The sequence below is a fragment of the Equus caballus genome, chromosome 10, assembly GCF_041296265.1.
Source record: "Equus caballus isolate H_3958 breed thoroughbred chromosome 10, TB-T2T, whole genome shotgun sequence".
In the NCBI taxonomy this organism is placed as follows: Eukaryota; Metazoa; Chordata; class Mammalia; order Perissodactyla; family Equidae; genus Equus; species Equus caballus.
Genome location: NC_091693.1, coordinates 11,448,468 through 11,471,855, shown reverse-complemented (window position 1 = coordinate 11,471,855; position 23,388 = coordinate 11,448,468). Strand labels below are relative to the sequence as shown.

Here is a 23,388-nt window from a genome sequence, read left to right as displayed (position 1 = left end):
TTCGGATCCTGGGTGCAGACATGGCACCGCTCATCAAGCCATGCTGAGGTGGCATCCTACATGCCACAACTAGAGGGACTCACAACTAAAAATACACAACTATGTATCAGGGGGCTTTTGGGAGAAAACGGAAAAATAAAATCTTAAAAAAAAGAAAAGCAAAGTCATAAGACAGAAGACCACCTGTGTTTTCATGAATCCACAGGGAGACATGTGTGGCTGTAGTGGAGGAGGGAGGGAGAGTGTAGGATTAGGTGAGATGAGGGAACAGAGTTAAAAGGTCAGACTGTATGGGGCCTTGTGCACCTCAATGAGGAGTTGAGTGAGATGGAGGTCTTTGGGGGCTGGTGATCATAGGATGACATATATTGACATGTTTAAAAGGCTCGCTTTAGCTGTTGTATGGTGAGTAGACTGAGGGAGAGGGAATGAACAAAAGCAAAGACCAATTAGGAGGCTACTGCAAGCGGTGATGTTGGCTCAGACACAGCAGAACCAGTCAAGGTGGGGAAAAGTTGGTGATTTGGGAATCTATTGTGATGTCTGAAGTTGCAGGATTTGCTAATGTACTGGACATCAGGTGTGAGAGGAAGAGAAGGTTCAGGGGTCACTCCAGGGATAACAGCTCATCCTTTACCATTTCTAGTCTAGCCACACCCCTACCCCAGAGACCTTCAGGTCCAGTAACACTTCAGGGTTGCTATTTTTAATCAACATAAGATGAATTTGGCCACTTTAAGCAGTAAAGCCTGTTGGCTACAGATGGGCAACTGGTTAGCTCACAAAATCAATGGGAATTCTGGAAAACCAGACAAAGAATATGAGTAGGAAAAAAAAGAGACTGTGCCAGGAGAACACCAGCTAAGATAATGGCCAGAACCATCCAGCTAGGGGCTGCTACTGCCACTGCCACCCCACCTATTCCTAGGCACTGAATACCACTGCCATGGGACTCCTGACTCTTTGCTGCCACTGTGGACAACTTCCTAATTGTGTCTGTGCTTTTGTGTCACTTCCTTAGACAAGAATCAAAGTTCCAGGCAGGATGATCCAATTAACCAAGCCATTGTCACAGTTAAAGCCTTAGGGCTCAGGGTGTTGGGAGGAAGAATCAACGGCTCCTTCAGCTTTTGTGGTGGGAGGCAAAGACTTTCTCATGATGAAGAGATACAATAGGGAATTTTCCAAAATTGTAAGAGAGTTTTGAGACTGGGTATGTAATGCATAACAAATGCCATGATGCACATTATGTGAATTGGGTCCTCTGAGAAGCAGAAGCTTAAATGGAGTTAAGAGTGCATGATTTTATTGCAGAGCAATGTGTGTGAAATACAAAAGATGGAGAAGTACAAGAAGAATGGTTCAGGAAAAGTCTTCAGACTAGGATGCAGATCTGACACCATATCCATGAAAGGAAAGAAGGGAGGAAGCAGAATTAGGCAAGGAGCAACTCAGACCATAATGCAGAGATAAGAGACCTGCAATCCATCCAATGGGTATCTCTGAAGTGAAGATTGCTGTTAGAGATGTCTCATGTTGGGCAAGAAATGATCATGCCTTGAGGCCCAGCTCCATGGCTGAGTGGTTAAAGTTCAGTGTACTCCACGACAGTGGCCTGGGTTCACAGGTTTGGATGCCAGGCGTGGACCTACTCCACTTGTCAGCCTTGCTGTGGAGGCATCCCAAATACAAAGTAGAGAAAGACTGCCACAGATCTGAGTTCAAGGCAGACATTCCTCACACAAAAGAAGAAAGAAATGGTCATGCTTGTACCCCAGGTGTCCTCCGTCACTGGCTGAAGATTTCTTGGGGGAGCCTGAACTCTGCTCCAGGCTGAAGTGGATACTCAAGGTGCTGCTGCTGGAGGCTGTCAGTTCACTGCACTCCTTGAAGCTGAATAGCAAGTTCTTTCTTGAAGGGAGACCTGAGTGGCGATTCTCCATGCCTGCCAGAGGCACAAACATACAAGCACTCATCATTAAAGACTTGGTACTCCTTCCATAAACATAGCATTACAAACAGTTACAAATACTCTTAAAGCATACAGTCCAATGGTCATCAAACGTTTCTTAGCTGTGAAAAACCTTTCTCAAATTATCTTAAGTACAGATCTAATACTTGAAGCAGGAGAGAGAATTGCTGAACTTTTCTCTCTGGGTAAAGCACTGAAGAGATCTACACCTTCAAAAGAGCCTTCATTTTCATCGATGAGGACAGCCCATTAGAAATTCCTAGAAATTCTGAGGGCTATAAGGTACTGTAATCATTCAACACAGGTCCCTGTTCCAAGTGGGGCCCTGTGAAGGACCTGATGACATAACGGTGGCCAGGATAGATTCATTTACTGACTACTTGGGACTAACAGTACAGCAAAGAAGATTGACTCATCTCTGGGCATTGACAGCCCAGAGTGATCAGGGCTCTGATGGAAACACAGGACATAGTGTCAAAAGATATGATGGAATAAGAGAGACTCAAGTGGTTTGGGGTGACAGCAGGTAGTAGGAGACAGGCTTGAAGGAGTTGATATCCCTTTTATTTCCTGAAAATAATTTGTTTTATTGGAGTAAATTCTTCTCAGAAATTAGGTGAGTCAGTCATCTTTATACTGTCACTAGTAGGAAGAACCAATCAGGATATAGGAGTCAGACAGGCCATTTTCTTTGCAGTGGATTTTTTTTTCTTTAAAAAAGTTTAAAGTATACAGTTAAGTGGCTTTTGGTATATTCATAGATAGGTGATGCAAGTATCACCATAGTCAACTTTAGAACATTTTCATCACCACAAAAATAAACCTCATACCTTTTAGGTATCTCTCCCCTGCCCTGTCACCCTACTCCCACTCTAAGCAATAACTAATCTATTTTCTGTCTCTATATATTCTCTATTTTTGACTTCCATATTATTGGAATCATATAATATATGGTCTTCATGTCTAGCTTATTTCATCTAGCATAATGTTTTTAAGGTTCATGCTATCATTCCTTTTTATGGCTGAATAAAATTCCATTGTATGGATATACCGCATTTTGTTTACCCATATATCTGTTGATGGATGTATTAGCTTCCTAGGGCTGTTACCTTCCTAGATACCATAACAAAGCATCACAAACTAGGTGGCTTAAAAACAATGGAAGCTTCAGCCATGGCACGCGACTCAGCTCAGTGAAGTTCAAGATGCTGATGAACTTAAGGGCTGGTGCTTGAAAGGCAGAATTGGGGTGCTTGAAAGAAGCTTTTCAAGTAGGTAAGGTGTAGATGACCATGTGACAAGTGATATATACTTATTGGAGGTTTTGGCTTTCTCTGTCCTTTTCATGTTGGTAGCAGGAGTGAATTTTGAGAAGGTGGCAAATATCTGTAGGAACGTATATCTAAGAAGTTTGTACTGCAGCCCCATAGAGAATTTCCACAGAATTCAACAGCCTTATTTAGAGCAGCTCTTCTACCGACCAATCCAGGTTTGAAACTTGACACAATAATTAGACCAGCTGTTCTATAACTATCTTAAAACAACTTTGTCAACCGTGCTTTAAATTACAAAGGTTATTTTGAAATCCCATTCTTTGGATTATTCTAAAGATTATGCGTTCTTTTGTGGTGTACTCTTATTTAAATATTGCTGTTGTGGCATATATATGGTGATGGTGGACTTAATTCTGTCTAAGATTTATCTCTGCACTGAGCAAAAGATCTTGCATTTCTGTAGTAAAATGTGAAGGTACTTTCATTTTGTTGGTGACTAAAGAAACTTTTGAAAGGTATTTTTTTTTTATTAATGTTATGATAGATTACAACCTTGTGAGATTTCAGTTGTACATTTTTGTTAGTCATGTTGTGGGTACACCACTTCCCCCTCTGTGCCCTCCCCCCACCCCCCCTTTTCCCTGGTAACCACCGATCAGATCTCCTTATCAATATACTAAATTCCACCTATGAGTGGAGTCATATAGAGTTCGTCTTTGTCTGACTGGCTTATTTCGCTTAACATAATACCCTCGAGGTCCATCCACGTTGTTGTGAATGGGCCAATTTTGTCTTTTTTTATGGCTGAGTAGTATTCCATTGTGTATATATACCACATCTTCTTTATTCAATCATCAGTTTCTGGGCATGTAGGCTGGTTCCACGTCTTGGCTATTGTAAATAATGCTGCGATTAACATAGGGGTGCAACGGACTCTTGAGATTTCTGATATCAGGTTCTTAGGATAGATACCCAGTAATGGGATGGCTGGGTCATAGGGTATTTCTATTTTTAACTTTTTGAGAAATCTCCATACTGTTTTCCATAGTGGTTGTACCAGTTTGCATTCCCACCAACAGTGTATGAGGGTTCCTTTTTCTCCACAACCTCTCCAACATTTGTCACTCTTGGTTTTGGATGTTTTTGCTGATCTAACGGGTGTAAGGTGATATCTTAGTGTAGTTTTGATTTGCATTTCCCTGATGATTAGCGATGATGAACATCTTTTCATGTGTCTATTGGCCATATTCATATCTTCTTTTGAGAAATGTCTGTTCATGTCCTCTGCCCATTTTTTGATCGGGTTGTTTGTTTTTTTGCTGTTAAGCCGTGTGAGTTCTTTGTATATTATGGAGATTAACCCTTTGTCGGATAAGTGGCTTGTGAATATTTTTTCCCAATTAGTGAGCTGTTTTTTTGTTTCAATCCTGTTTTCCCTTGCCTTGAAGAAGCTCTTTAGTCTGATGAAGTCCCATTTGTTTATTCTTTCTATTGTTTCCCTCAACTGAGGAGTTACAATGTCCAAAAAGATTCTTTTGAAACTGATGTCAAAGAGTGTACTGCCTATATTCTCTTCCAAAAGACTTATTGTCTCAGGCCTAATATTTAGGTCTTTGATCCATTTTGAGTTTATTTTCGTGTGTGGTGAAAAAGAATGGTCAATTTTCAATCTTTTGCATGTGGCTGTCCAGTTTTCCCAGCACCATTTGTTGAAGAGACTTTCTTTTCTCCATTGTAGGCCCTCTGCTCCTTTGTTGCCAGAGATTCTTTTTTTCAGCCACGTCCAGTGTACCAATAAGTCCATCAAAGACATTTTTCATTTATGTTGCAAGGCCTTTGATCTCTAGCATTTCTTTTTGGTTCTTTCTTACAGCATTTATCTCTCTGCTGACATTGCCCATCTGTTCTTGCATGCTGTCTACTTTATCCATTAGAAGCCTCAACATGATAATCATAGTTGCTTTAAATTCCTGGTCTGATAATTCCAATGTTTGCCATGTATGAATCTGGTTTTGATGCTTGTTCTGTGTTTTCAAACTACTTTTTGCATTTTGGTACATCCTGAAGTTTTTTCTTGATAGCCAGACTTGATGACTCAGTCAAAGAACTGCTGTAAATAGGCCTTTAGTAAAGTAGTGGTGAGGTGTGAGGAGGGGGGAGGCATTTTATGATCCTATGATTAGGTCTCAGTTCTTTATTGAGCCTGTGTCTGGACTGCAAGCTTCACAAGTGTTTTTCAGGTTTTGTCTTCCCACTTAGGTGGGACAGGATGGCTAGAATGGGCTGGTGTTGGGTATTTCCCCTTCCCTATGTCAGTTAGGCTCTGATAAAGAAAATCTAGCTGGTTAGGCTCTGGTTAAATAGTTTCTTCTGAGGGCAGAATTTGTTAAGAACAGAATTCTCAGTTGGATTTCAAAATAGTTCCTTTCCCTGTCTTTCTGCCAGAAGGATGAAGATATTTTCCTGATATTCAATGTGAGAACATGGTAGAGCTTCCAGAGATAAAACTCACAATGGTTTGGGGGCCCCCAATGACCGAGTCTCCCTGGAATTTTTATCTCTCAGATTGGCCCACCATGAACCTCTCATACCTAGCTGTCAGTTACAGCTAGATTCTCCTACCCCGGCACTGATGCCCATAGAGACTTGTAGTCTGGTGGGTTGTGATCTTCTATATTGGCCTGTCAGTCTCTCCAATTTTGGGGACAACACTTTGTGCTGTGACCTCACTTCTTGGATCTAAGAAGACTTGTTGCTTTTTTACTTTGTTCAGCTTTTTATTCATTGTTAGGATGGAGTGATGACTTTCGAGATCCTTACACGCCAGACCAGAAACCAGAAGTCGCTCAGGTGCTTTTCAAGTCTGTGATCACTCTACGTTTGCTACTCAAAGAAAGTCACAAGGCCATCCCCAAATCAAGGTGTGAGGACATACACTCTGTTCATCGGGATGGTGGGAAAGAAGGAACAAATATTTCTGAACAATAATTTAATCTACCATAGAAGTTATTTTTACTTCTTTATCCTTTACTGTGTTGTTTAAATTATGTATAACAAATGTGTATCATTTTAGCCTCTCATAGAAATGTTTATTTATTATGGATGTTTATTACAGATTTATTATAGATGTTTAAGTATATCCCCTATGGTCCAGGAATACAATGCTTAATTTCTTTTGAAGCCTGTAATATGTACAAATGAATGTACAATATATTAACAAACTCTTCAAAGAAAATAAAATGAACATCTGTGTAATTAACACATCATTTCACAAACTGCCAGGTTGGATTTCTCTCCTGAGATTAGGGCTGGGAAGTGGTCTCTACATCTTAGATTTTGGAAACAAATGCACACACCTCCACAGATTCAACAGCAAAGGTCAGATAAACCAATACAGGTGATCTTGGTTTATTATTACTTAATATTATCTTGAGTAGAAAAAGGAGGGGCTGTCTAATGATATATTTCTCTTGGTGTTCTGAATCTTTGTCTCCCTTTTTTATATTTAAAAAAAAAACAGATGAGTTAGGTCTGGCAAAGGCAAAGGAGTCATCCTTGTTCCCTAGCAAGCCTTTGGAAGACAGTATGGTTATCCTATTTGATAAATGGGAAGACTGAGGCCCAGAGATGAATTAGGTGACTCACTCAATGAGGAAACGATAGGGCAGAGACTTGAACCCTGCTTGACTCTTAATTGCACTAAGCTACAATGATGTTCCACTGTCTCTGCACTAACAAAGAGATGTTCAAACTGGGAGTTGACCTCACCTCAGAGTTTAGAGGTCTAGACCTGAGGACTAGAAATATGAAGAAAAGGGAAAGGGCAAGGTGTTTTCTTGGGTGAATGCAATCTGCCTTTTATGGTGATTGTTGGTTATATAACCATCCCCTGGATAGCGCAATCTCTTCCCTGATGGTGTCCATACCCAGAAAATTTTAATCCCGGGGTGTTCAGATTTCAGTATAAGCTGATTTCCCAGAATCCGTTCAGGCAGAACATGATGCCCTGGACACACCTCTTGACCGGCACCAGGTTGAGTCTCTCTTCTCCTCTCAGGCAGGCCGAAGAAAAACTAGTTTACAGCCAGATACACTTAAAAGCTTGTCACTTCTAAACCACAGACTCCTTGAAACACAGACATGCCAAACTAGAGTATGGAGTCCCAGAATATTAAAATCTTTGAAATGTAGACTTCTAGTATAATTGAACTTCACACTCTCACAATCTCACAACTTTAGAACTACAGCACCTTAAATTCTTAAACACAAGGCCTCTTACACTCAGGTTGAACTTTGAGATTCAGTAACATGAAATCTTAGGATTCTAGATGGTTAGCATTTCAGAGAGAGAAGAATGGACTTTGGAGTTTGTCTAACCCAAGTCTGTAATTTTACAGATGAGAAAACTAAAGCTTGGGAAAATGTTGGGAAGGAAAGGGCTCACCCAGGATCACAGGAGCCAAGGCTCCTCTGCTTTTCTTTTTCAATAGTCCTTCCAACATCAGGACTTACCCTTTATCCCCCTTTCCTCATCTGTGTCCCCCTGAGTCTCCACCCTAAAATTCTTGGTTGGTCAATAATCCTCCTCTTGTTCTGTCTTCCTTTGCACCCAGCTCAGGGTGAAATATGGCCCAGTCTTCACCATGTACATAGGTCCCCAGCCAGTAGTTATTCTATGTGGACATGAAGCAGTGAAGGAGGCCATGGTATACCGAGCAGATGAGCTCAGTGGTCCTGGAGAATTGCCTTCAATAGAGCAAAAGTCCCAATGTCATGGTAGATAACAACAGCAAAAAAAATAAAAAATGAAATGTTTGTAATGCACTTTCTTGTGTCTCAGATTTTTCATAAGTACTAAACATTCACTAGCACATTGACACCTTCAAGGGAACTATTAACAGCATCATAGAATTTCAAATAAGGAAGTTTAGAGTAGGAAAGTTTTGATAATATCACACAGTGAGTAAGTGGGAGAACCAGGATTGAACCCAAACCATCTGGCTCTGGAATACCTGCTGTGTTATGTCCGTTCTCATTTTTAATAGATTAACTACATGATTTATGTACCCAATCAAATCCTCACAGCCAAGGTTACTTCTAACCTTCCTCCACAAACACACACATACCCACTACACATAGGCACCTGCCTCCTTCATTTAGGTAGATCCTGGTCTAGTGTTACCTATGCATACATCTCTAACTGCCCACACCCTTCAATTCCAAATACTCTCACATCATTCTCTCCATTCTTCCATCCATCCATCCATCCATTAATCCATCCATAGTTAGTCCATATATTCATTCATTAATAAATCTCTTAATGTTTCCATACATCTATTCTTCCAAACTTTTATCCATCTGATTCTCAAACAGTCCACTTATTTCCCCTCTACTCATCCATTTACTCTTTCACTCACCCATCTGTCCCTTAATCCAGTCATAAACTCTTACTTACATTGGTCATTCCTCCCACTCTTTTGATTAATTTACAAATATCAACTCAACCATCCTTCCATACCTGGAAGTTTCTGACTACATGGTAATTTCTTTAGTGTAGATACATTGATATCCAAGTGTGATTTTAACTGTACATAAATGTGCATGTCTAGAAAATCCAAGTGGTATTGAGAAAAGTCTCTCCATTTCAGAGTACTTCACATAGCACTTATCCCTCCCTTTACCTTCTAATGCATCTAGCCCATTATTTATCCAGTTGCAAATACGTCCTCTGAGAAGCTCTCCTTGATTTCACTGAAACATTCCTTGCCTGATTCCCTATCCTCCAACCTCAGTCTATGACTTGGTCTCCCCATTGAGCCTGGGGAGGTTGGAAGGGGCTTCACTGAGAATAGAGTCTAGAGCTTTCTTATTCTGGCACCCTCCCCGTCCAGCATAAGGTTGGGCATAAACAGAAGGGAAGGCAGGAGCCTAAAACTGAGATTCTGGCAGGTGTAGGTCTGGCTAAAAGAGAACAATGGATGATTCTCTGACACTTCTCCCTGACCTTCCTTTGAGACTTCAAGATGGGAAAGCTGAGCATTGAGGAGTGGATCCAGGAGGAGGTTGGATTTCTGCTTGAAGAATTTCATAACACCAGTGGTATGGATGCCAACAAGTGGAGCGCTACAAGCATACTGGGTGGTTGTAGTGAGTTCAGTCTCCAAAGGAGAGGTGTTGGCGGGAGAAAGCTCTGGATTGGGAGAGGATGAGAAAAGATTAATTTAGCATTCACAGATTTTCCCAGTCAGGGTCCATTTTAAAAGTTAAGATGAAAGACCCTTAAAGATCCTTGTGTCCAGAAAGTTTAATCATTGCATGGCAGGGAGTCTGTGAGCCCCTGAAATTGCATGCAGAATTTGCCAAAGCATGAGTTTCTGCCTTTTTGTGCAGATAAAATCAAAGTTTCACTACATTTTTAAAGAAGTCCACTCTCTGCCCAATGATAAGTTTAGAAAACACTGAGGTATACATAGAAAAGATGCCGAGGTTGAGAAATACAAAAATAAATAAATGAGTGAAAGAGGGACAAATTTCTCTAAATCAGAGACTTCTCACCTGAGCTCTGTGGATGGCTTAAGAGAATCTACATGAAAGTTTTGAATGTCTTTATACCCACAATAGTCATTTGTAAAATTGTATATTTGTCAGTGTTTGAGTTATGTGGGAGAAATTGTCCCAAATGCCTTGAGCTAAGACCAGCATCGTGTTTTGCAAATGGTGCAACCGACGCCTAGGGAGGAATTTTCTTAATAGACCAAATGGCATCAGTGGTAGAGCTGGACTCAGAAATCAAGCATTCGTTTTTTTATGTCCCTTACCAGAACTTCTTTCCCAAGTATGTAACTCTTCCTACAAACGCATAGAAAGAATAACAAAAAATAGCAATAAGCCTCGCTAGCCCATGTTGAGTGCTTACCACATGCCAGACACCATGCTAAATATTTAACACACATAATGATTTTGAGTCCTTATCAACCAATGAAGTGTTTATTAAACCAACTTGCATTGTGGGAAATCTAGACTCAGCACACAAAATTGAAATGACTCACATTCTTCTAAGCAGCCAAGCCATGACTCATAGCCACAACTAAATGATTCCACATCCCATGCTGCTCATCATTGCTTCCAACATAGAAAATTTCTATCACCTGGGGCCCAATAAGGCTTCTTCCTGAGCTTTATTGTCAGCAACAGCATCAGTTCTGTCATCTTTGGAAGCCACTTCAACTGTGAAGACAAGAAATTCCTGAAGCTACTGTGGATGACCAATAAGAGTTTCCTTGAGATGAGCACACCCTGGCCACAGGTGCCCACCGGTTACCTCTCAGTTCACCCCCAACCTCAGTTAACTAAGCGTCTGCCTATACCTGACTTAATCCTCCCCAAAACATTTAGAGGAAAGTACAAATAAGTCCTGAGTCTCTAAGAAGCAAATGGACTCACCTAATTCTCAAACTCAGTGCTGGACTTTTAGACTAGCTGTCTGCCTCCAGGCTCAACCCATGCTGGCCCCTGGTGCCCATCACTGACAAATTCCCTTTGCCTAGTTCCCACAGCTCTGTGGCATGTATTCTGGAATTGTGCAATATTTGCCAGGATGGCACATCGTGTCTACTACTTGATAGAGGAGCTCAAGGACGTCATTGCCTCTGAGGTAAAGATCAAAGAAACATCCCTTGACCCCCAAAACCCTTGGGACTTCATTGACTGCTTCCTCATCAAGATTTAGCAGGTGCTACTCTCCTTTCCCAATCCTTTCCTCTCATCTCATGATGCCTGCCACTCTAACACTATTTGTAAACCTGTTTGGGATAAAATAGTAATTATAGTTTTACATGGTTGCTTACAGCTAGAGATAAAATATAGAAACTGTAAAAGTCTAAACTCTTGGAATATTTTTAGGTAAAACTTTGAATCTCAAAAAATGAATAGTGCTCCAATGACATAGGAGTGCTAATATCTCGTTGAGTTCCTGATTTCCTTTCTTTTGGCTATGTACCCAAAAGTGGGATTGCTGGATCATATGGCAGTTCTATTTTTAAATTTTTCCAGATCCTCCATACTGTTTCAATTCTGGCTGCAACATTTTGCTTTCCCACCAACTGTGTACAAGTGTTCCAGTTTCTTCACAAGTTCAACACCTGTCTTTTGTTTTTCTGAGAATAGTCATCCTAACAGATGTGAGATGCTACCTCATTGTGGTTTGCTTTGCATTTACCCAAAGATTAATGATATTGAGTATGTTTTCACATACTTGTTAGCCATTTGTTTGTCTTCTTTGTAGAAATATCTATTCAAGACATTAGCTCCTTTTAAAATCAGTTCATCAGCTTTTTACATTGAGTTGTAGGTTTTTCTTATACATTTTGCACGTTATCTCCTTCTCAGATACATGGTTTGTAAATATTCCCTCCCGTTCTGTAGGTTACCTTTTCATTTTGTTGGTTGTTTCCTTTACTCTGCAGAAGCTTTTTAGTTTGATGTAGTCCCACTAGTCTATTTTTGCTTTTGTTGCCTGTGTTTTTGGTGTCATGTTCATGAAATCATTGCCAAGACCAATTTCATAAAGCATTTCCACAATGTTTTCTTGTAGCAGTTCACAGTTTCAGATCTTATTTTTAGGTCTTTAATCCATTTTAAGTTGACTTTTGTGTATGTTGTAAGGTAAAGGTTCAATTTCATTCTTTTGCACATAGATATCCAGTTTTCTCAACACCATTTGTTGAAAAGATTATCTTTTCCTCATTGTCTATTCTTGGCACCATTTTGAAGATCAGTTGACCATATGTGAGTAGATTTATTTCTGAGTTCTCTATTCTCTTCCATTGATCTATATTTCTTTCATTATGCCAATACCATACTGTTTTATTTGCTGCAGCTTTGTAATATATTTTGAAATCATGAAGGGTGATGCCTCCACCTTTGTTCTTTTTCAATAAGATTCGTTTGGCTGTTTGGGATCTTTTTTGGTTCCACATAAATTTCAGAATTTTTTTTTTATTTCTGTAAAGAATGTCCTTGAGGTTGTCTTAGGGATTGATTTAAATCTGTAGACAGCTTTGGGTAGTATGGATAGTTTAATGATATGAAGTTTTCCAATCCTTGAACACAAGATATCTTCCCATTTGTTTGTGTCCTCTAATTTTGTAACCAATGTTTTGTACTTTATTTTTCAATGTACAAGTCTTTCACTTCTTAAGTTTATTCCTAGGTATTTTATTCTTTTTGATACGATTGTATATAGCATAGTTTTCTTAATTTCCTTCTGGATAGTTTGTTATTAGTATATGGAAACACAGTTGATCTTTGTATGTTGATTTTATATCCTGCATCTTTACTAAATGTACTCATTTTAATAGCTTGTTTGTGGGGTCTTTAAGGTTTTCTATATATAAGATCATGTCATCTGCAAACAGAGAATATTTTAATTTATTTTCTGACTTGAATGATTTTATTTCTTTTTCTTGCCTAATTGCTCTTGCTAGGATTTCCAATACTATGTTGAAAGGAAGTGATGAGAGTGGGCATCCTTGCCTTCTTCCTCATCTTAGTGGAAAAGCTTTCAGTTTTACACCATCAAGTATGCTGTTAGCTGCAGGCTTTTCAAATATTGCCTTTATAATTTTCAGGTTATATCTCTCTATTCCTAGTTTGTTGAGACTTTTTATCATAAAATGATAAATTTTACCGAACACTTTTCTGCATCTATTGAAATGATCACATGATTTTTATCCTTCATCTGTTTATGTGATGTATCACATTATTTGATTTTCATATGTTGCACCACGCTTGCATCCCAGGGATAGATCCAATTTCATCATAGAGTATAAGCCTTTTGATGGGCTGTTGAATTCACCTTGGTAGTATTGTGCTGAGGATTTTTGCATCTATGTTCATCATGGGTATTGACTTGCATTTTTCTTTTCTTGTGATATCTTTGTCTTGCTTTGGTATCAGGGTAATAGTGGTCTCATAAAATGAATTTGGAGGTGTGCCTTTTAAAATATTTTGGAAGAGTTTGACAAAGATTGGCATTAATTTTTCCTTAAATCTTTGGTAGAACTCAACAGTGAAGACATTTGGTCCTATGATTTTCTTTGTTTTGAGATTTTTAATCTTACTAATTTTACATCTGTTTAATTTTCTATTTCTTCATGATTCAGTCTTACTAGACTATATGTTTCTAGGAATTTATCCATTTCTCCTAGGTTATCCATTTCCTTGATATATAATTGTTCACAGTAGTCACACAATCATTTTTATTCCTGTTATCGGTTGTAATGTCTCTTTCATTTCTGATTGTATTTATGTGAGTCTTATCTCTTTTTTTATTTAATCTTTCTAAAGGTTTGTCAGTTTTGTCTATCTTTCAAAAAGAAACCCAACTTAGTTTGTTGATTTTTGCTCTTGTTTTCCTACTCCCTATTTTGCTTATTTCTGCTCTAATTTTTTTTTTATCTTTTCCTCCTTTGTGTTCACTTTGTATTTAACTTTTTCTTCGTTTTCTAGTTCATTGATGTGTAAAGTTAGGTCATTTATTTGAAGTTATTCTTCTTTGTAAATGTAGGCATTTGTGCTAAAAACTTCCCTCTTCATTCAGCTTTTGCTGCATCCCATAAATTTTGGTATGTTGTGTTTTCACTTTCATTTATCTTAAGATATTTTCTAATTTATTTTTGGTTTCTTCTTTGACTCATTGGTTGTTCAAAAGTGTGTTGTTTAATTGCCCCTCTTAGTGAAGTTTCCAATTTTCCTTCTGTTATTGATTTCTACTTTCATTCCATCTTCGTTTGAAAAGATGCTTAGTATTATTTCAATCGTAAGTTTTAAGGCTTGTTTTGTGACCTAACCTAGGCTCTATCCTGGCAAATGTTTCATGTGCACTTGAGAGAATGTAAATTCTGCTGTTGTTGGGTTGAACGTTGTATATGTCTGTTAGGTTCATTTTGTCTATAGTGTTGTTCACATACACTGCTAATTTTCTGTCTGGTTGTTCTATGTATTATAGAAAGAGGGATATTGAAGTCTCATACTTCATACTGCCATCTATTTCTCACTTCAATTCTTTCAATGTTTGCTTTACATATTTAGGTGCTGTGATGTCAGGCACGTTTTTATTTCTAATTGTTATATTTTCTTGGTAGATTGACTCTTTTATCATTATATAATGTCTTTGTTTGTTTCTTGTGACAGTTTTTGAGTTAATGTCTTTTTTTTTTCTGATATACGTATGGCCATTCCTACTCTCTTTTGGTTATCATTTCATGGAATATCTTTTTCTGTCCCTTCATTTTCACCGTATACGCGTCCTTAAATCTAAAGTGAGTCTCTTGTAGACAGTGTGTAGTTGGGTCTTGTTTTCATTATCCATTGAGCTAATCTATATCTTTTGATTGGGGAGTTTAATTCATATATATTGTAAATAATTATTGATTGGGAAGGATTTACTATTGCATTCTGTTATTTGTATACTGTTTGTTTTGTAGTTCTTTTGCCCCTCTTTTCCTCTTTTACTGTCTTCCTTTGTGTTTCATTGTTTTCCTTTTTATCATATTGATATGCTTTGACATGTTTCTCTCTCTCTCTCATTTTGCCTCTAACTGCTATAGGCATTTTCTTTGTGGTTATCATGGGGTGTACATAAAATACCTTATAACAATCCATGATAATCTGGTAACATCTTAACTTCGGTTGCATACAAAAACTTGACAGTTTTACTTCTCCCCCTCCCACAATTCATGTTATTGATTTCTCAGTTTCCATTTTTTATATTGTGTATCTATTAAAGTATTTTAGTTATTTATTAGTAATACTTTTGTCTTGTAACTTTATACTAAAATTAAAAATGCTTTACTCATCACCATTACAGCAATGCAGTCTTCTGTATTTGTATATATATTTACCTTTACCTACAAATTTTATACTTTCTTATGCTGTTGTATTGTTGTTTAGCGTCCTTTCATTTCAACTTGAAGAACACCCTCAAGCACTTCATTTAAGGCAGATCTAGTGGTGATGAAATCCCTCAGCTTTCGTTTGTCATGGAAAAATTTTTATCATTTTTGAAAGACAATTTTGCTGAGTATAGTATTCTTGGTTGGTAGTTTTTCTGTCACGACTTTGACTGCATTATCCCACTGCCTTCAAGCATTCAAAGATTCTGCTGAAAAATCCACACGATAGTCTAATGGAGGTACCCTTGCATATGACAATTCAATTTTGTTTTGCTACTTTCCAATTTCTCTTTGTATTTGACTTGTGACAGTGTGACTATAAGGTGTCTCAGTGTGGATTTCTTTCAGTTTGTCTTATTCAATGTTCTTTGATCTTCCTGGATTTGTATGTCCATTTCCATCTACAGATTTGGGAAGTTTTCAGCCATTATTTCTTTGAACAACTTTTCTGCATTTTTCTCTCTCTCTTCTCCTTCTGAGACTCCCATAATGCATATATTGTACACTGTATAGGTTCCCCGAAATCCCACAAGCTAACTTCCCACTTTTCCATGCATTTTTTTTTCTTTTTCTCCTCCAACTGGGTAATTTAAAATGATTTGATTTTGAGGTCACTAATTCAGATTCGTTCTGCTGACTCTCTGCTGTTGACCTCCTCTATTGAATTTTTCAGTTCAGTTTTTATATTCTGTAGTTCCAATATTTCTGCCTGGTTGTTTTAAAAATGTTCTCTTTGTTGAAATTGTAACTTTGTGTACAACTTGAGCATTGTACACATTTTGAGCATTTTTGTGATGGTTGTTTTGAATTCTCTGTCAGGTAATACATATATCTCTGTTTCATTGTGTTCAGTTTCTGGAGTTTTCTCTTGTGCCTTTGTTTGGATCATTTTTCTTCACTTTCCTTGACTCTTTGTGTTGGTATCTATGCATTAGGAAAAAACGCCACCTCTCCCAGTGTTTATGGATTGGCTAGATACAGAGATCTTCCCCAATCAACCTGGCTAGAGTTTCTGTGGTTCTCTCAAACCTTCATGCTACTCCAAACCACTGTCTTTGTTTTTAGAAGACCTCAGGCCTCTAGAGTACCCTCAGCACTCTGAGACAGATGGGACAGGAGCCACTCCTTTGGGGAGCTCCCCAAGAAGTTGGAATGCTGGAAGAGCAATCCAACTCTTTCACTCTCCAGGGATAAGCTGGGAGCTGTGTTTTTTTCACCCACTCACTCTGTGTTGAGCCAGAGAGAGGAACTGTAACAAGTGCCCACATGTTTGTTCAAACTACCACTTTGTTCGCTGTGGCCCCCAGGGGTCTATTTTATACTGAGTCCTCTCAGCAATCCAAGACAGATGAGACAAAAGTCAGTCTTGAGTAGTTCCAAGAAAAGTTGGGATGTTATATGTGCAGTCCAACTCTTTCCCTCCTCTAAAAGAAGCTTGGAGCTGGGATTTATCAACTGCTCATTCTATGCTGAGCAGGAAGGAGGAGTTGTGCTGAGGGCTTGCATGCTAATTCAAGCCACCAGTTTGTTTTCTGTAGCTGCTAGGGGACTAGTGTATCTCAGGCTCTGTCAGTGCTCCAAGACAGATGAGATAGAAGGCAGTTCCTCAGCAGCACCAGAAAATGTGGGGCCTCAGATCTGTAGTCCAACTCTTTCCATCTGCAGGGAGAAGCTGGGAGCTGGAGTTTGTTTCTTCTCCCACTCACTCTTCGTTGAGACAGGGGGCGCTGTGGTGAGTACTTGCATGCTACTTCAAACTACCGCATTGTTCTCTGTGGCCCCCAAGGAACTAGCAAATGCCAAGCCCTGATGGTGTTCTGATGCGGGTGACACAGAAGCCAGCTCCTCAGGTAGCACCCAGAAAATTTGGGGCACTAAGTGTGCAGTCCAACTCCTTCTATTCTCAGGGAGAGTCTGAGAACTAAGGGTTCCCTCTTGATCATGTGGTGATGTGCCAGGAGGGGAGATTGTGGCAAGAGAGTGTTTCCAATTTTCCTTTCAATTTCTTATCAGTGACTGGTGTTGCACTCATCCAGGTACAGGAGTCTCTCGGCTAGTTTCTGGATTTCTCATAAATTGAATTGATCCCTGGGTTGGTGTTGAATTGATGTATCTGTGGGAAAAGAGGAGTCCAAGGCTTTCTATTCCTATTCTTCCTATGTCTTATTGATGTCACTATCAAATCTTAAAATTTTTTTCATCCTGCAATTTTTTTTATTGAGATATAACTGACATATAACATTATATTCATTTCAGGAGTACAAAATAATTATTCAATATTCGTACGTATTGTGAAATGACCACTACAATAAGTCTAGTTCACATTCATCACCATACAGAGTTACAGAAATTTTTTTCTTGTGATAAATTCTTTTAAGATCTACTCGCTTAGTAACTTTGAAACATGGGGCCAGCTCCGTGGCCTAGTGGTTAAGTTCGTGTGCTCTGCTGTGGCAGCCCAGGGTTCGGATCCTGGGCACGGACATGGCACTGCTCATCAGGCCACGTTGAGGCAGTGTCCCACATCCCACAACTAGAAGGACCTGCAACTAAGATATACAACTGTGTACGGGGGGACAGGGTTGGTGAGATAAAGCAAAAAAAAAAAAAAAAAAAAGATTGGCAATGGTTGTTAGCCCAGGTGCCAATCTTTAGGAAAAAAAAAAAGAAGAAATATACAATGGAGTATTATTAACCATATTCATCATGCTGTACATTATACCCACATGGCTTATTTATTTTATAACTGAAATTTGTAGCTTTTGACCCCATCACTCATTTTGCTCACCTCCCACCCCCAGCCACTGGCAACCATGAATCTGTTTCCCTGCACCTCTGTGCTCTGCTTTTGTTTGGTTTTTAGATTCCACAAATAAGTGAGATCATATGGTATTTGTCTTTCTCTGTTTGACACATTTCACTTCACATAATGCCTTCAAGATCCAATCATGTTGTCTCAAATGGCAAGATTTCCTTCTTTTTGATGGCTGAATAATATCCCTATATATATATTTCATTTCTTATCTATTCATCCAATGATGGACACTTAGATTTTTTCCATGTCTTGGCTATTGTAAATAATGCTACAATGAACATGAGGATGAAAATTGTTTTGAGTTACTGTTTTCATTTCCTTCAGATAAATAACCAGAAGTAGAATTGCTAGATTATACTATAGTTCTATTTTTAATTTTTTCAGGAATCTACGTATTTTCTCTAGTGGCTGCAGCAATTTATATCCCCGCCAGAAGTGTACAAGGATTCCCTTTTCTCCACATTGTCACCAACACTTGTTATTTCTTGTCTTTTTGATAATAGCCATTCGAACATGTGTGAGGTGATACCTCATTGTGGCCTTGATTTGCGCTACCCTCGTGTTCAGCGATGAGCACCTTTTCATGTACCTGTTGGCCATGTGTATGTCTTCTTGTAAAAGTTCTATTCAAACCCCCTGCCCATTTTTTAATTGGATTGTTTTGCTTTTCACTATCGAGATATATGAGCTCATTATATATTTTGGATATTAACCCATGTCAAATATATGATTTCCAAATATTTTTTCACATCCCATAGGTTGCACGATCATTTTGTTGATGGATTCCTTTGCTGTGCAGAAGTTTTTTAGTTTGATGTAGTTCGACTTGTTTATTTCTGTTTTTGTTGTCTTTGCGTTTGGTGTCAATCCAAAAAAATCATCATCAAGACTGATGTCAGGGAGCTTACTACCTATGTTTTATTCTAGAAATTTTAGGGTTTCAAGTCTTACATTAAAGTCTTTAATCTATTTTGAGTTATTTTTGTGTATGTTGTAAGATAGTGGTCCAGTTTCATTCTTTTGCATGTTACTGACCAGTTTTCTAGACACTATTTATTGAAGAAACTATCCATTCCTTATTGTATATTTTTGACTCATCAGTCATAAATAATATGTGTGGGTTTATTTTTGCGCTCTCTATTCTGTTCCATTGTTAAAACTTTATAATTATATATACCAGAGACTTAAAACTGAAGAAAACTAGAATAATAACATTAGTGTCATAGAATTTGAGAAATTTTATGTTTAAGAATTTAGAAATGTAGAAGCTTAATACTTATACTCATAGAACTTTAGAATATTCAAATTTTAGAAATTTATATTTTTATGTAAGACAACTTTAACACTTGGAAGTTTAGAATTATATACCCTCATGTCCTACAACTTCCAAATTTTCCAAGGCACTTTGCTTTCTACTCCACTCTTCTCCCTATTGTTCACTATTCTCCCTATTGTTCACTTCACTCCAACCACTTGCCTCCTCCTCTCTGTTCCTCTCACACAGCAGATATCCTCCTGCTTCAGGATGTTTGCTCTGGTTATCTCCTCTACCTGGAACATCCTTTCCCAGACACTAAGTTGGTTTACCCACCTGTTTTCTTTTCATAAAGTACTTCCTTGAACATAGGGAGGGCATAAGAAGACAAATAAAGAAAATGTTTACTATCCTCTTCATTTTCACGATAATAATAATCCCTGCACTGAATTAAACCTCAAGAACCTGGTCCTCACCACTTTCAACTTCTCCTTTGGTGACACAAAATCAGTGAGCTCAACCCTCTACTATGGATTCCTGCTGCTGGGGAAGCATCCTGAGGCAGAATCTTAGGATCTGCTCTTGAGACGCTCCCCAATGTCTCCCACTCCCAACGGGAAGGAAGACATACTATAGAAAACTTAGAAACCCACTGCCTTAGACTCTTTCAACTTTAGGACCTCAAGATGTAGTGAATACAGAATTTTGGATTCTCAGCACAGTAAGGCTATTTAATATAACCTTCTACTTGGTGTCAGATTCACATAAAATCCATTTCCAACACGTGATAGTCTGGTCTGTTGAGTAACTATTAATGAGGAAACTCAATATCTTGCTAAATAAAAAACTCCAATTTTAACTTGTCTACCTTCCAACATAGTTAAAAGCAAGCTGTTAGATTTCTCCTGCTAGAGATGATGGGAGAGACTAACCCATATCCACTCAACTATGCTAGCCTCATCTTCATTATCCAGTCTGAATTTACTATTTTCAATAATCAGATATTTACTGGAAGCTTTCCTTGTGCCAGGAAGTGTCCTGGTTATTGCATAATGGATTTTGTATAATCACTGTGACCTTCTGTCCTATGAATTCTGACCTCTTCCAGCCAAGATCCTTGAAGAGATTGACCAGGCTACTGGACCACATTGTGCCCAAAGTGTGGGTGACTGCATCAAGGTGTCTTCAGAGAAGCTGTGATCCATGAGATACAGAGAGTGACCAACATTGCACCCATGGGAGTTCCCCACAGTGTCTCCGAGGACACTAATTTCTGAGGCTACTTTCTTCCTAAGTTGGAGTTGCACTTTCAGTGTCACCCCCTCTTTCTCCAATCACCTCTCTCTCCTCCTGTTTCCCTACTTCATACTCTAACACTGGTTTCTTCTAACTGCCCCCTTCTTCACCCCAGGACGCCAATGTGTTTCCCCTGCTTGCCTCCGTCCTCAAAGACCCAAAATACTTCCGCTGCCCAGGTGCCGTCTATCCCCAACACTCCCTGGACAGGCAAGGTCACCTCAAGAAGACTGAAGCCTTTGTGCTTTTTTGCTCTGGTAGGTCTCTATGGTCTGAGTTTCCTCCAGGAATATGCTAGTTATGTCCCCAGAACCATGTCTGTATTTGACGTCCAGGTCTGAATAGGAATTGACTCATAGCATCATAAGCTATAGAAAAATCATAAACTTTTGAATCTTGGAATCATAGGATATTAGAATCATTGACTTGGCTCACTAGGAAAACAAAATTGCAACAATGAAAGCATTAATCAGAGTCAGCAAACTTTTATGTAAAGGACCATATAATAACTGTTTTAGGTTTTGCAGGGTATACTTTGTTGTAACCACTCACTTCTGCTGCTGTATAGCACAAAAGTGGCCAAAGACAAAACTTAAATGGAGACACTCCGGGTTCCCAGAAGGCCTTTTTTCAGTAGACACTGAAATTTGAATTTAATTTTCATGTGTCACAAAATATTATTTTTCTTGTCATATTTTTCAACCATTTTAAAACATTAAAAGCATTTCAAGTATGCAAGCCATACAAGCACAAGTAGCAAGGTATACCTTCCCCGTGAGCATGGTTTGCACCCATGGGATAAAATCTCAGTACAGTGGTAATTTAACTGTAATCCTGTGGCAACGGGAGTCAGTGCAGTGGTTAGGAACCAGGACCCCACCCCACCACTTACAAACTGTAGGCCATGGGTGAGTTATTTCAGCTGCCTGCTGTAAAATGGAGATTGATCTCTCCAAACCATTGGAAGGGTGACTACGTAAGTACTGTTTAAGTGTGAGCTTTCTTTTTTACTCTTCACCAGTATCTGGTACAAATTAGGCACTTTATAAACATTTAAGAAATTGAAATGAACAGAACCTTCAAATCTGTGGATACTTTAGACCTATTCCATCTTGGAATCCAATGGAATCAGAGCCCTCAGAGAAGTAGCTGCCACCTGTAGAGTCCCTTTAAGCAGCAGATCCTACCTAAGGATTAAATATAGGAACCCACTGAGTCTTTATAATGACACTATAAAGTGTATATTATCATGACCCCAGAGATGCTGAGGAGGCAGCTGAAGTTAAGAGGAGTGATGGGGCCAGAACGCTTCCCATGCCTCTATTACCCTGTGCAAGTGTGACACTCTTGCACTCCCCTATGCTCACAGGAAAGTGCAGCTGCACGGGCAAGGCCATGGCCCACATGGAACTCTTCCTCTACCTTATCTCCATCCTTCAGAACTTATCCCTATACCTGATGGTGTCACCCACAAACATACACATCAAGTCCAGGTCTCAGACTTTGCCATCATCCCACTCACCTATGAGTTATGCCTCCTGTCCCACTGTGTGCCTGCTACCAGTCACGGAAGGAACCATTGAGAACAGAGCTCTGCCCACATGGGCAGTTGCACCCCCCCCCCCCATATCCCTAAATTCTAACAACAGACCTAAGAGAAGGCACTATTGCTATTGTCATGTGACTACAGATCAGCAGGAGTCACCTGAAAATATAGAGCTGTATGTCTTCTACGTCCAGTAGAAAAGCAATGCCCTGTCCAAGATTTCAACAACAACCTGGAGGACTTGCTCTCATCATCACCTCTGCCCTGGCTTTGTGTTTCCAGCAAATTCTTGTCGTAGATTCTATGTCTTTATGTTGTCCCTTTGTGCTTCCACACTCATATTGACCCAAATGTACTTTATGATTCTTTTCCCTTATTATTATCTCCCACATAAAATAAAATAAAAGCAGCCAGGATATCAAGACCTTTGCGCATAGCAGGTTTATTGTGTGTTATATGTAACATCACTGAAGGGCCTAGAAAACAACTTAAAATGACTCTTTAGACATTCCTGTTATGAAATAGCCTTCCTATCAGTCCACCACCACAGATTCCCCACCTGGCGGCCCACCCCATGTAACACTCTATTCTCAACCATCCTGCTGGCCCATTTCCCCTCCCTTCCATCAGTCATCTCCCCTTGTAAACCTACCTTCCTGGTTTAGACCGAACTTCTATCACAACTTCCAATTCAAAATTTTCCCCGCTCCATCCATTTGCTCAGCTAATGAAAGCCTTACCTCATATTTTATTTTACCCAACAAATATTTATCGAATACCCAACATGTGACAGCACACTCTTGAGGTACTCAGGATCCATCAGTGAACAAAACGGACAAAAATTCCACCCTTGAGGAGTTTCATTCTAGTGGGAGAGAGAGACAATGAAAAATAAACATAATAAATAAGTAGATAATATAGTATGTTAGAACAGTGAAGATTCCAGGATTGACATTTTAAGTGGATGGTCAGCGTAGGTCTCACAAGGTGGTGGAGCAGCAAGTCATGCGGATATCTGGGAAGACAGTGTTTCTGGCAAAGAGATGAAAAACAGCAGAGTTATAAGGCAGGAGGCTCTGTGTGTGTGTTCAAAAATCCACAAGGAGATGTGTGCGGCTTGAGTGGAGGAGGAAGGAAGAGTGCAGGAGTGAATGGGATGAGGGCAGGGTGTTAAACGAACAGATTGCATGGGGCCTTGTGGGTCTCAGTCAGGACTTTTGCTTTTATCCTGAGTGAGATGTGTGTTTCCTGGTGAGCATAGGGTGACATATTGTGA

At 39.2% G+C, this 23,388-nt stretch overlaps 1 pseudogene; it reads left to right on the top strand.

The window, feature by feature from the left end:
- Positions 1 to 472: 472 nt before the first annotated feature.
- LOC100068495 (cytochrome P450 2G1-like) lies at positions 473 to 22,643 on the top strand (annotated as a pseudogene).
- Positions 22,644 to 23,388: the final 745 nt, after the last annotated feature.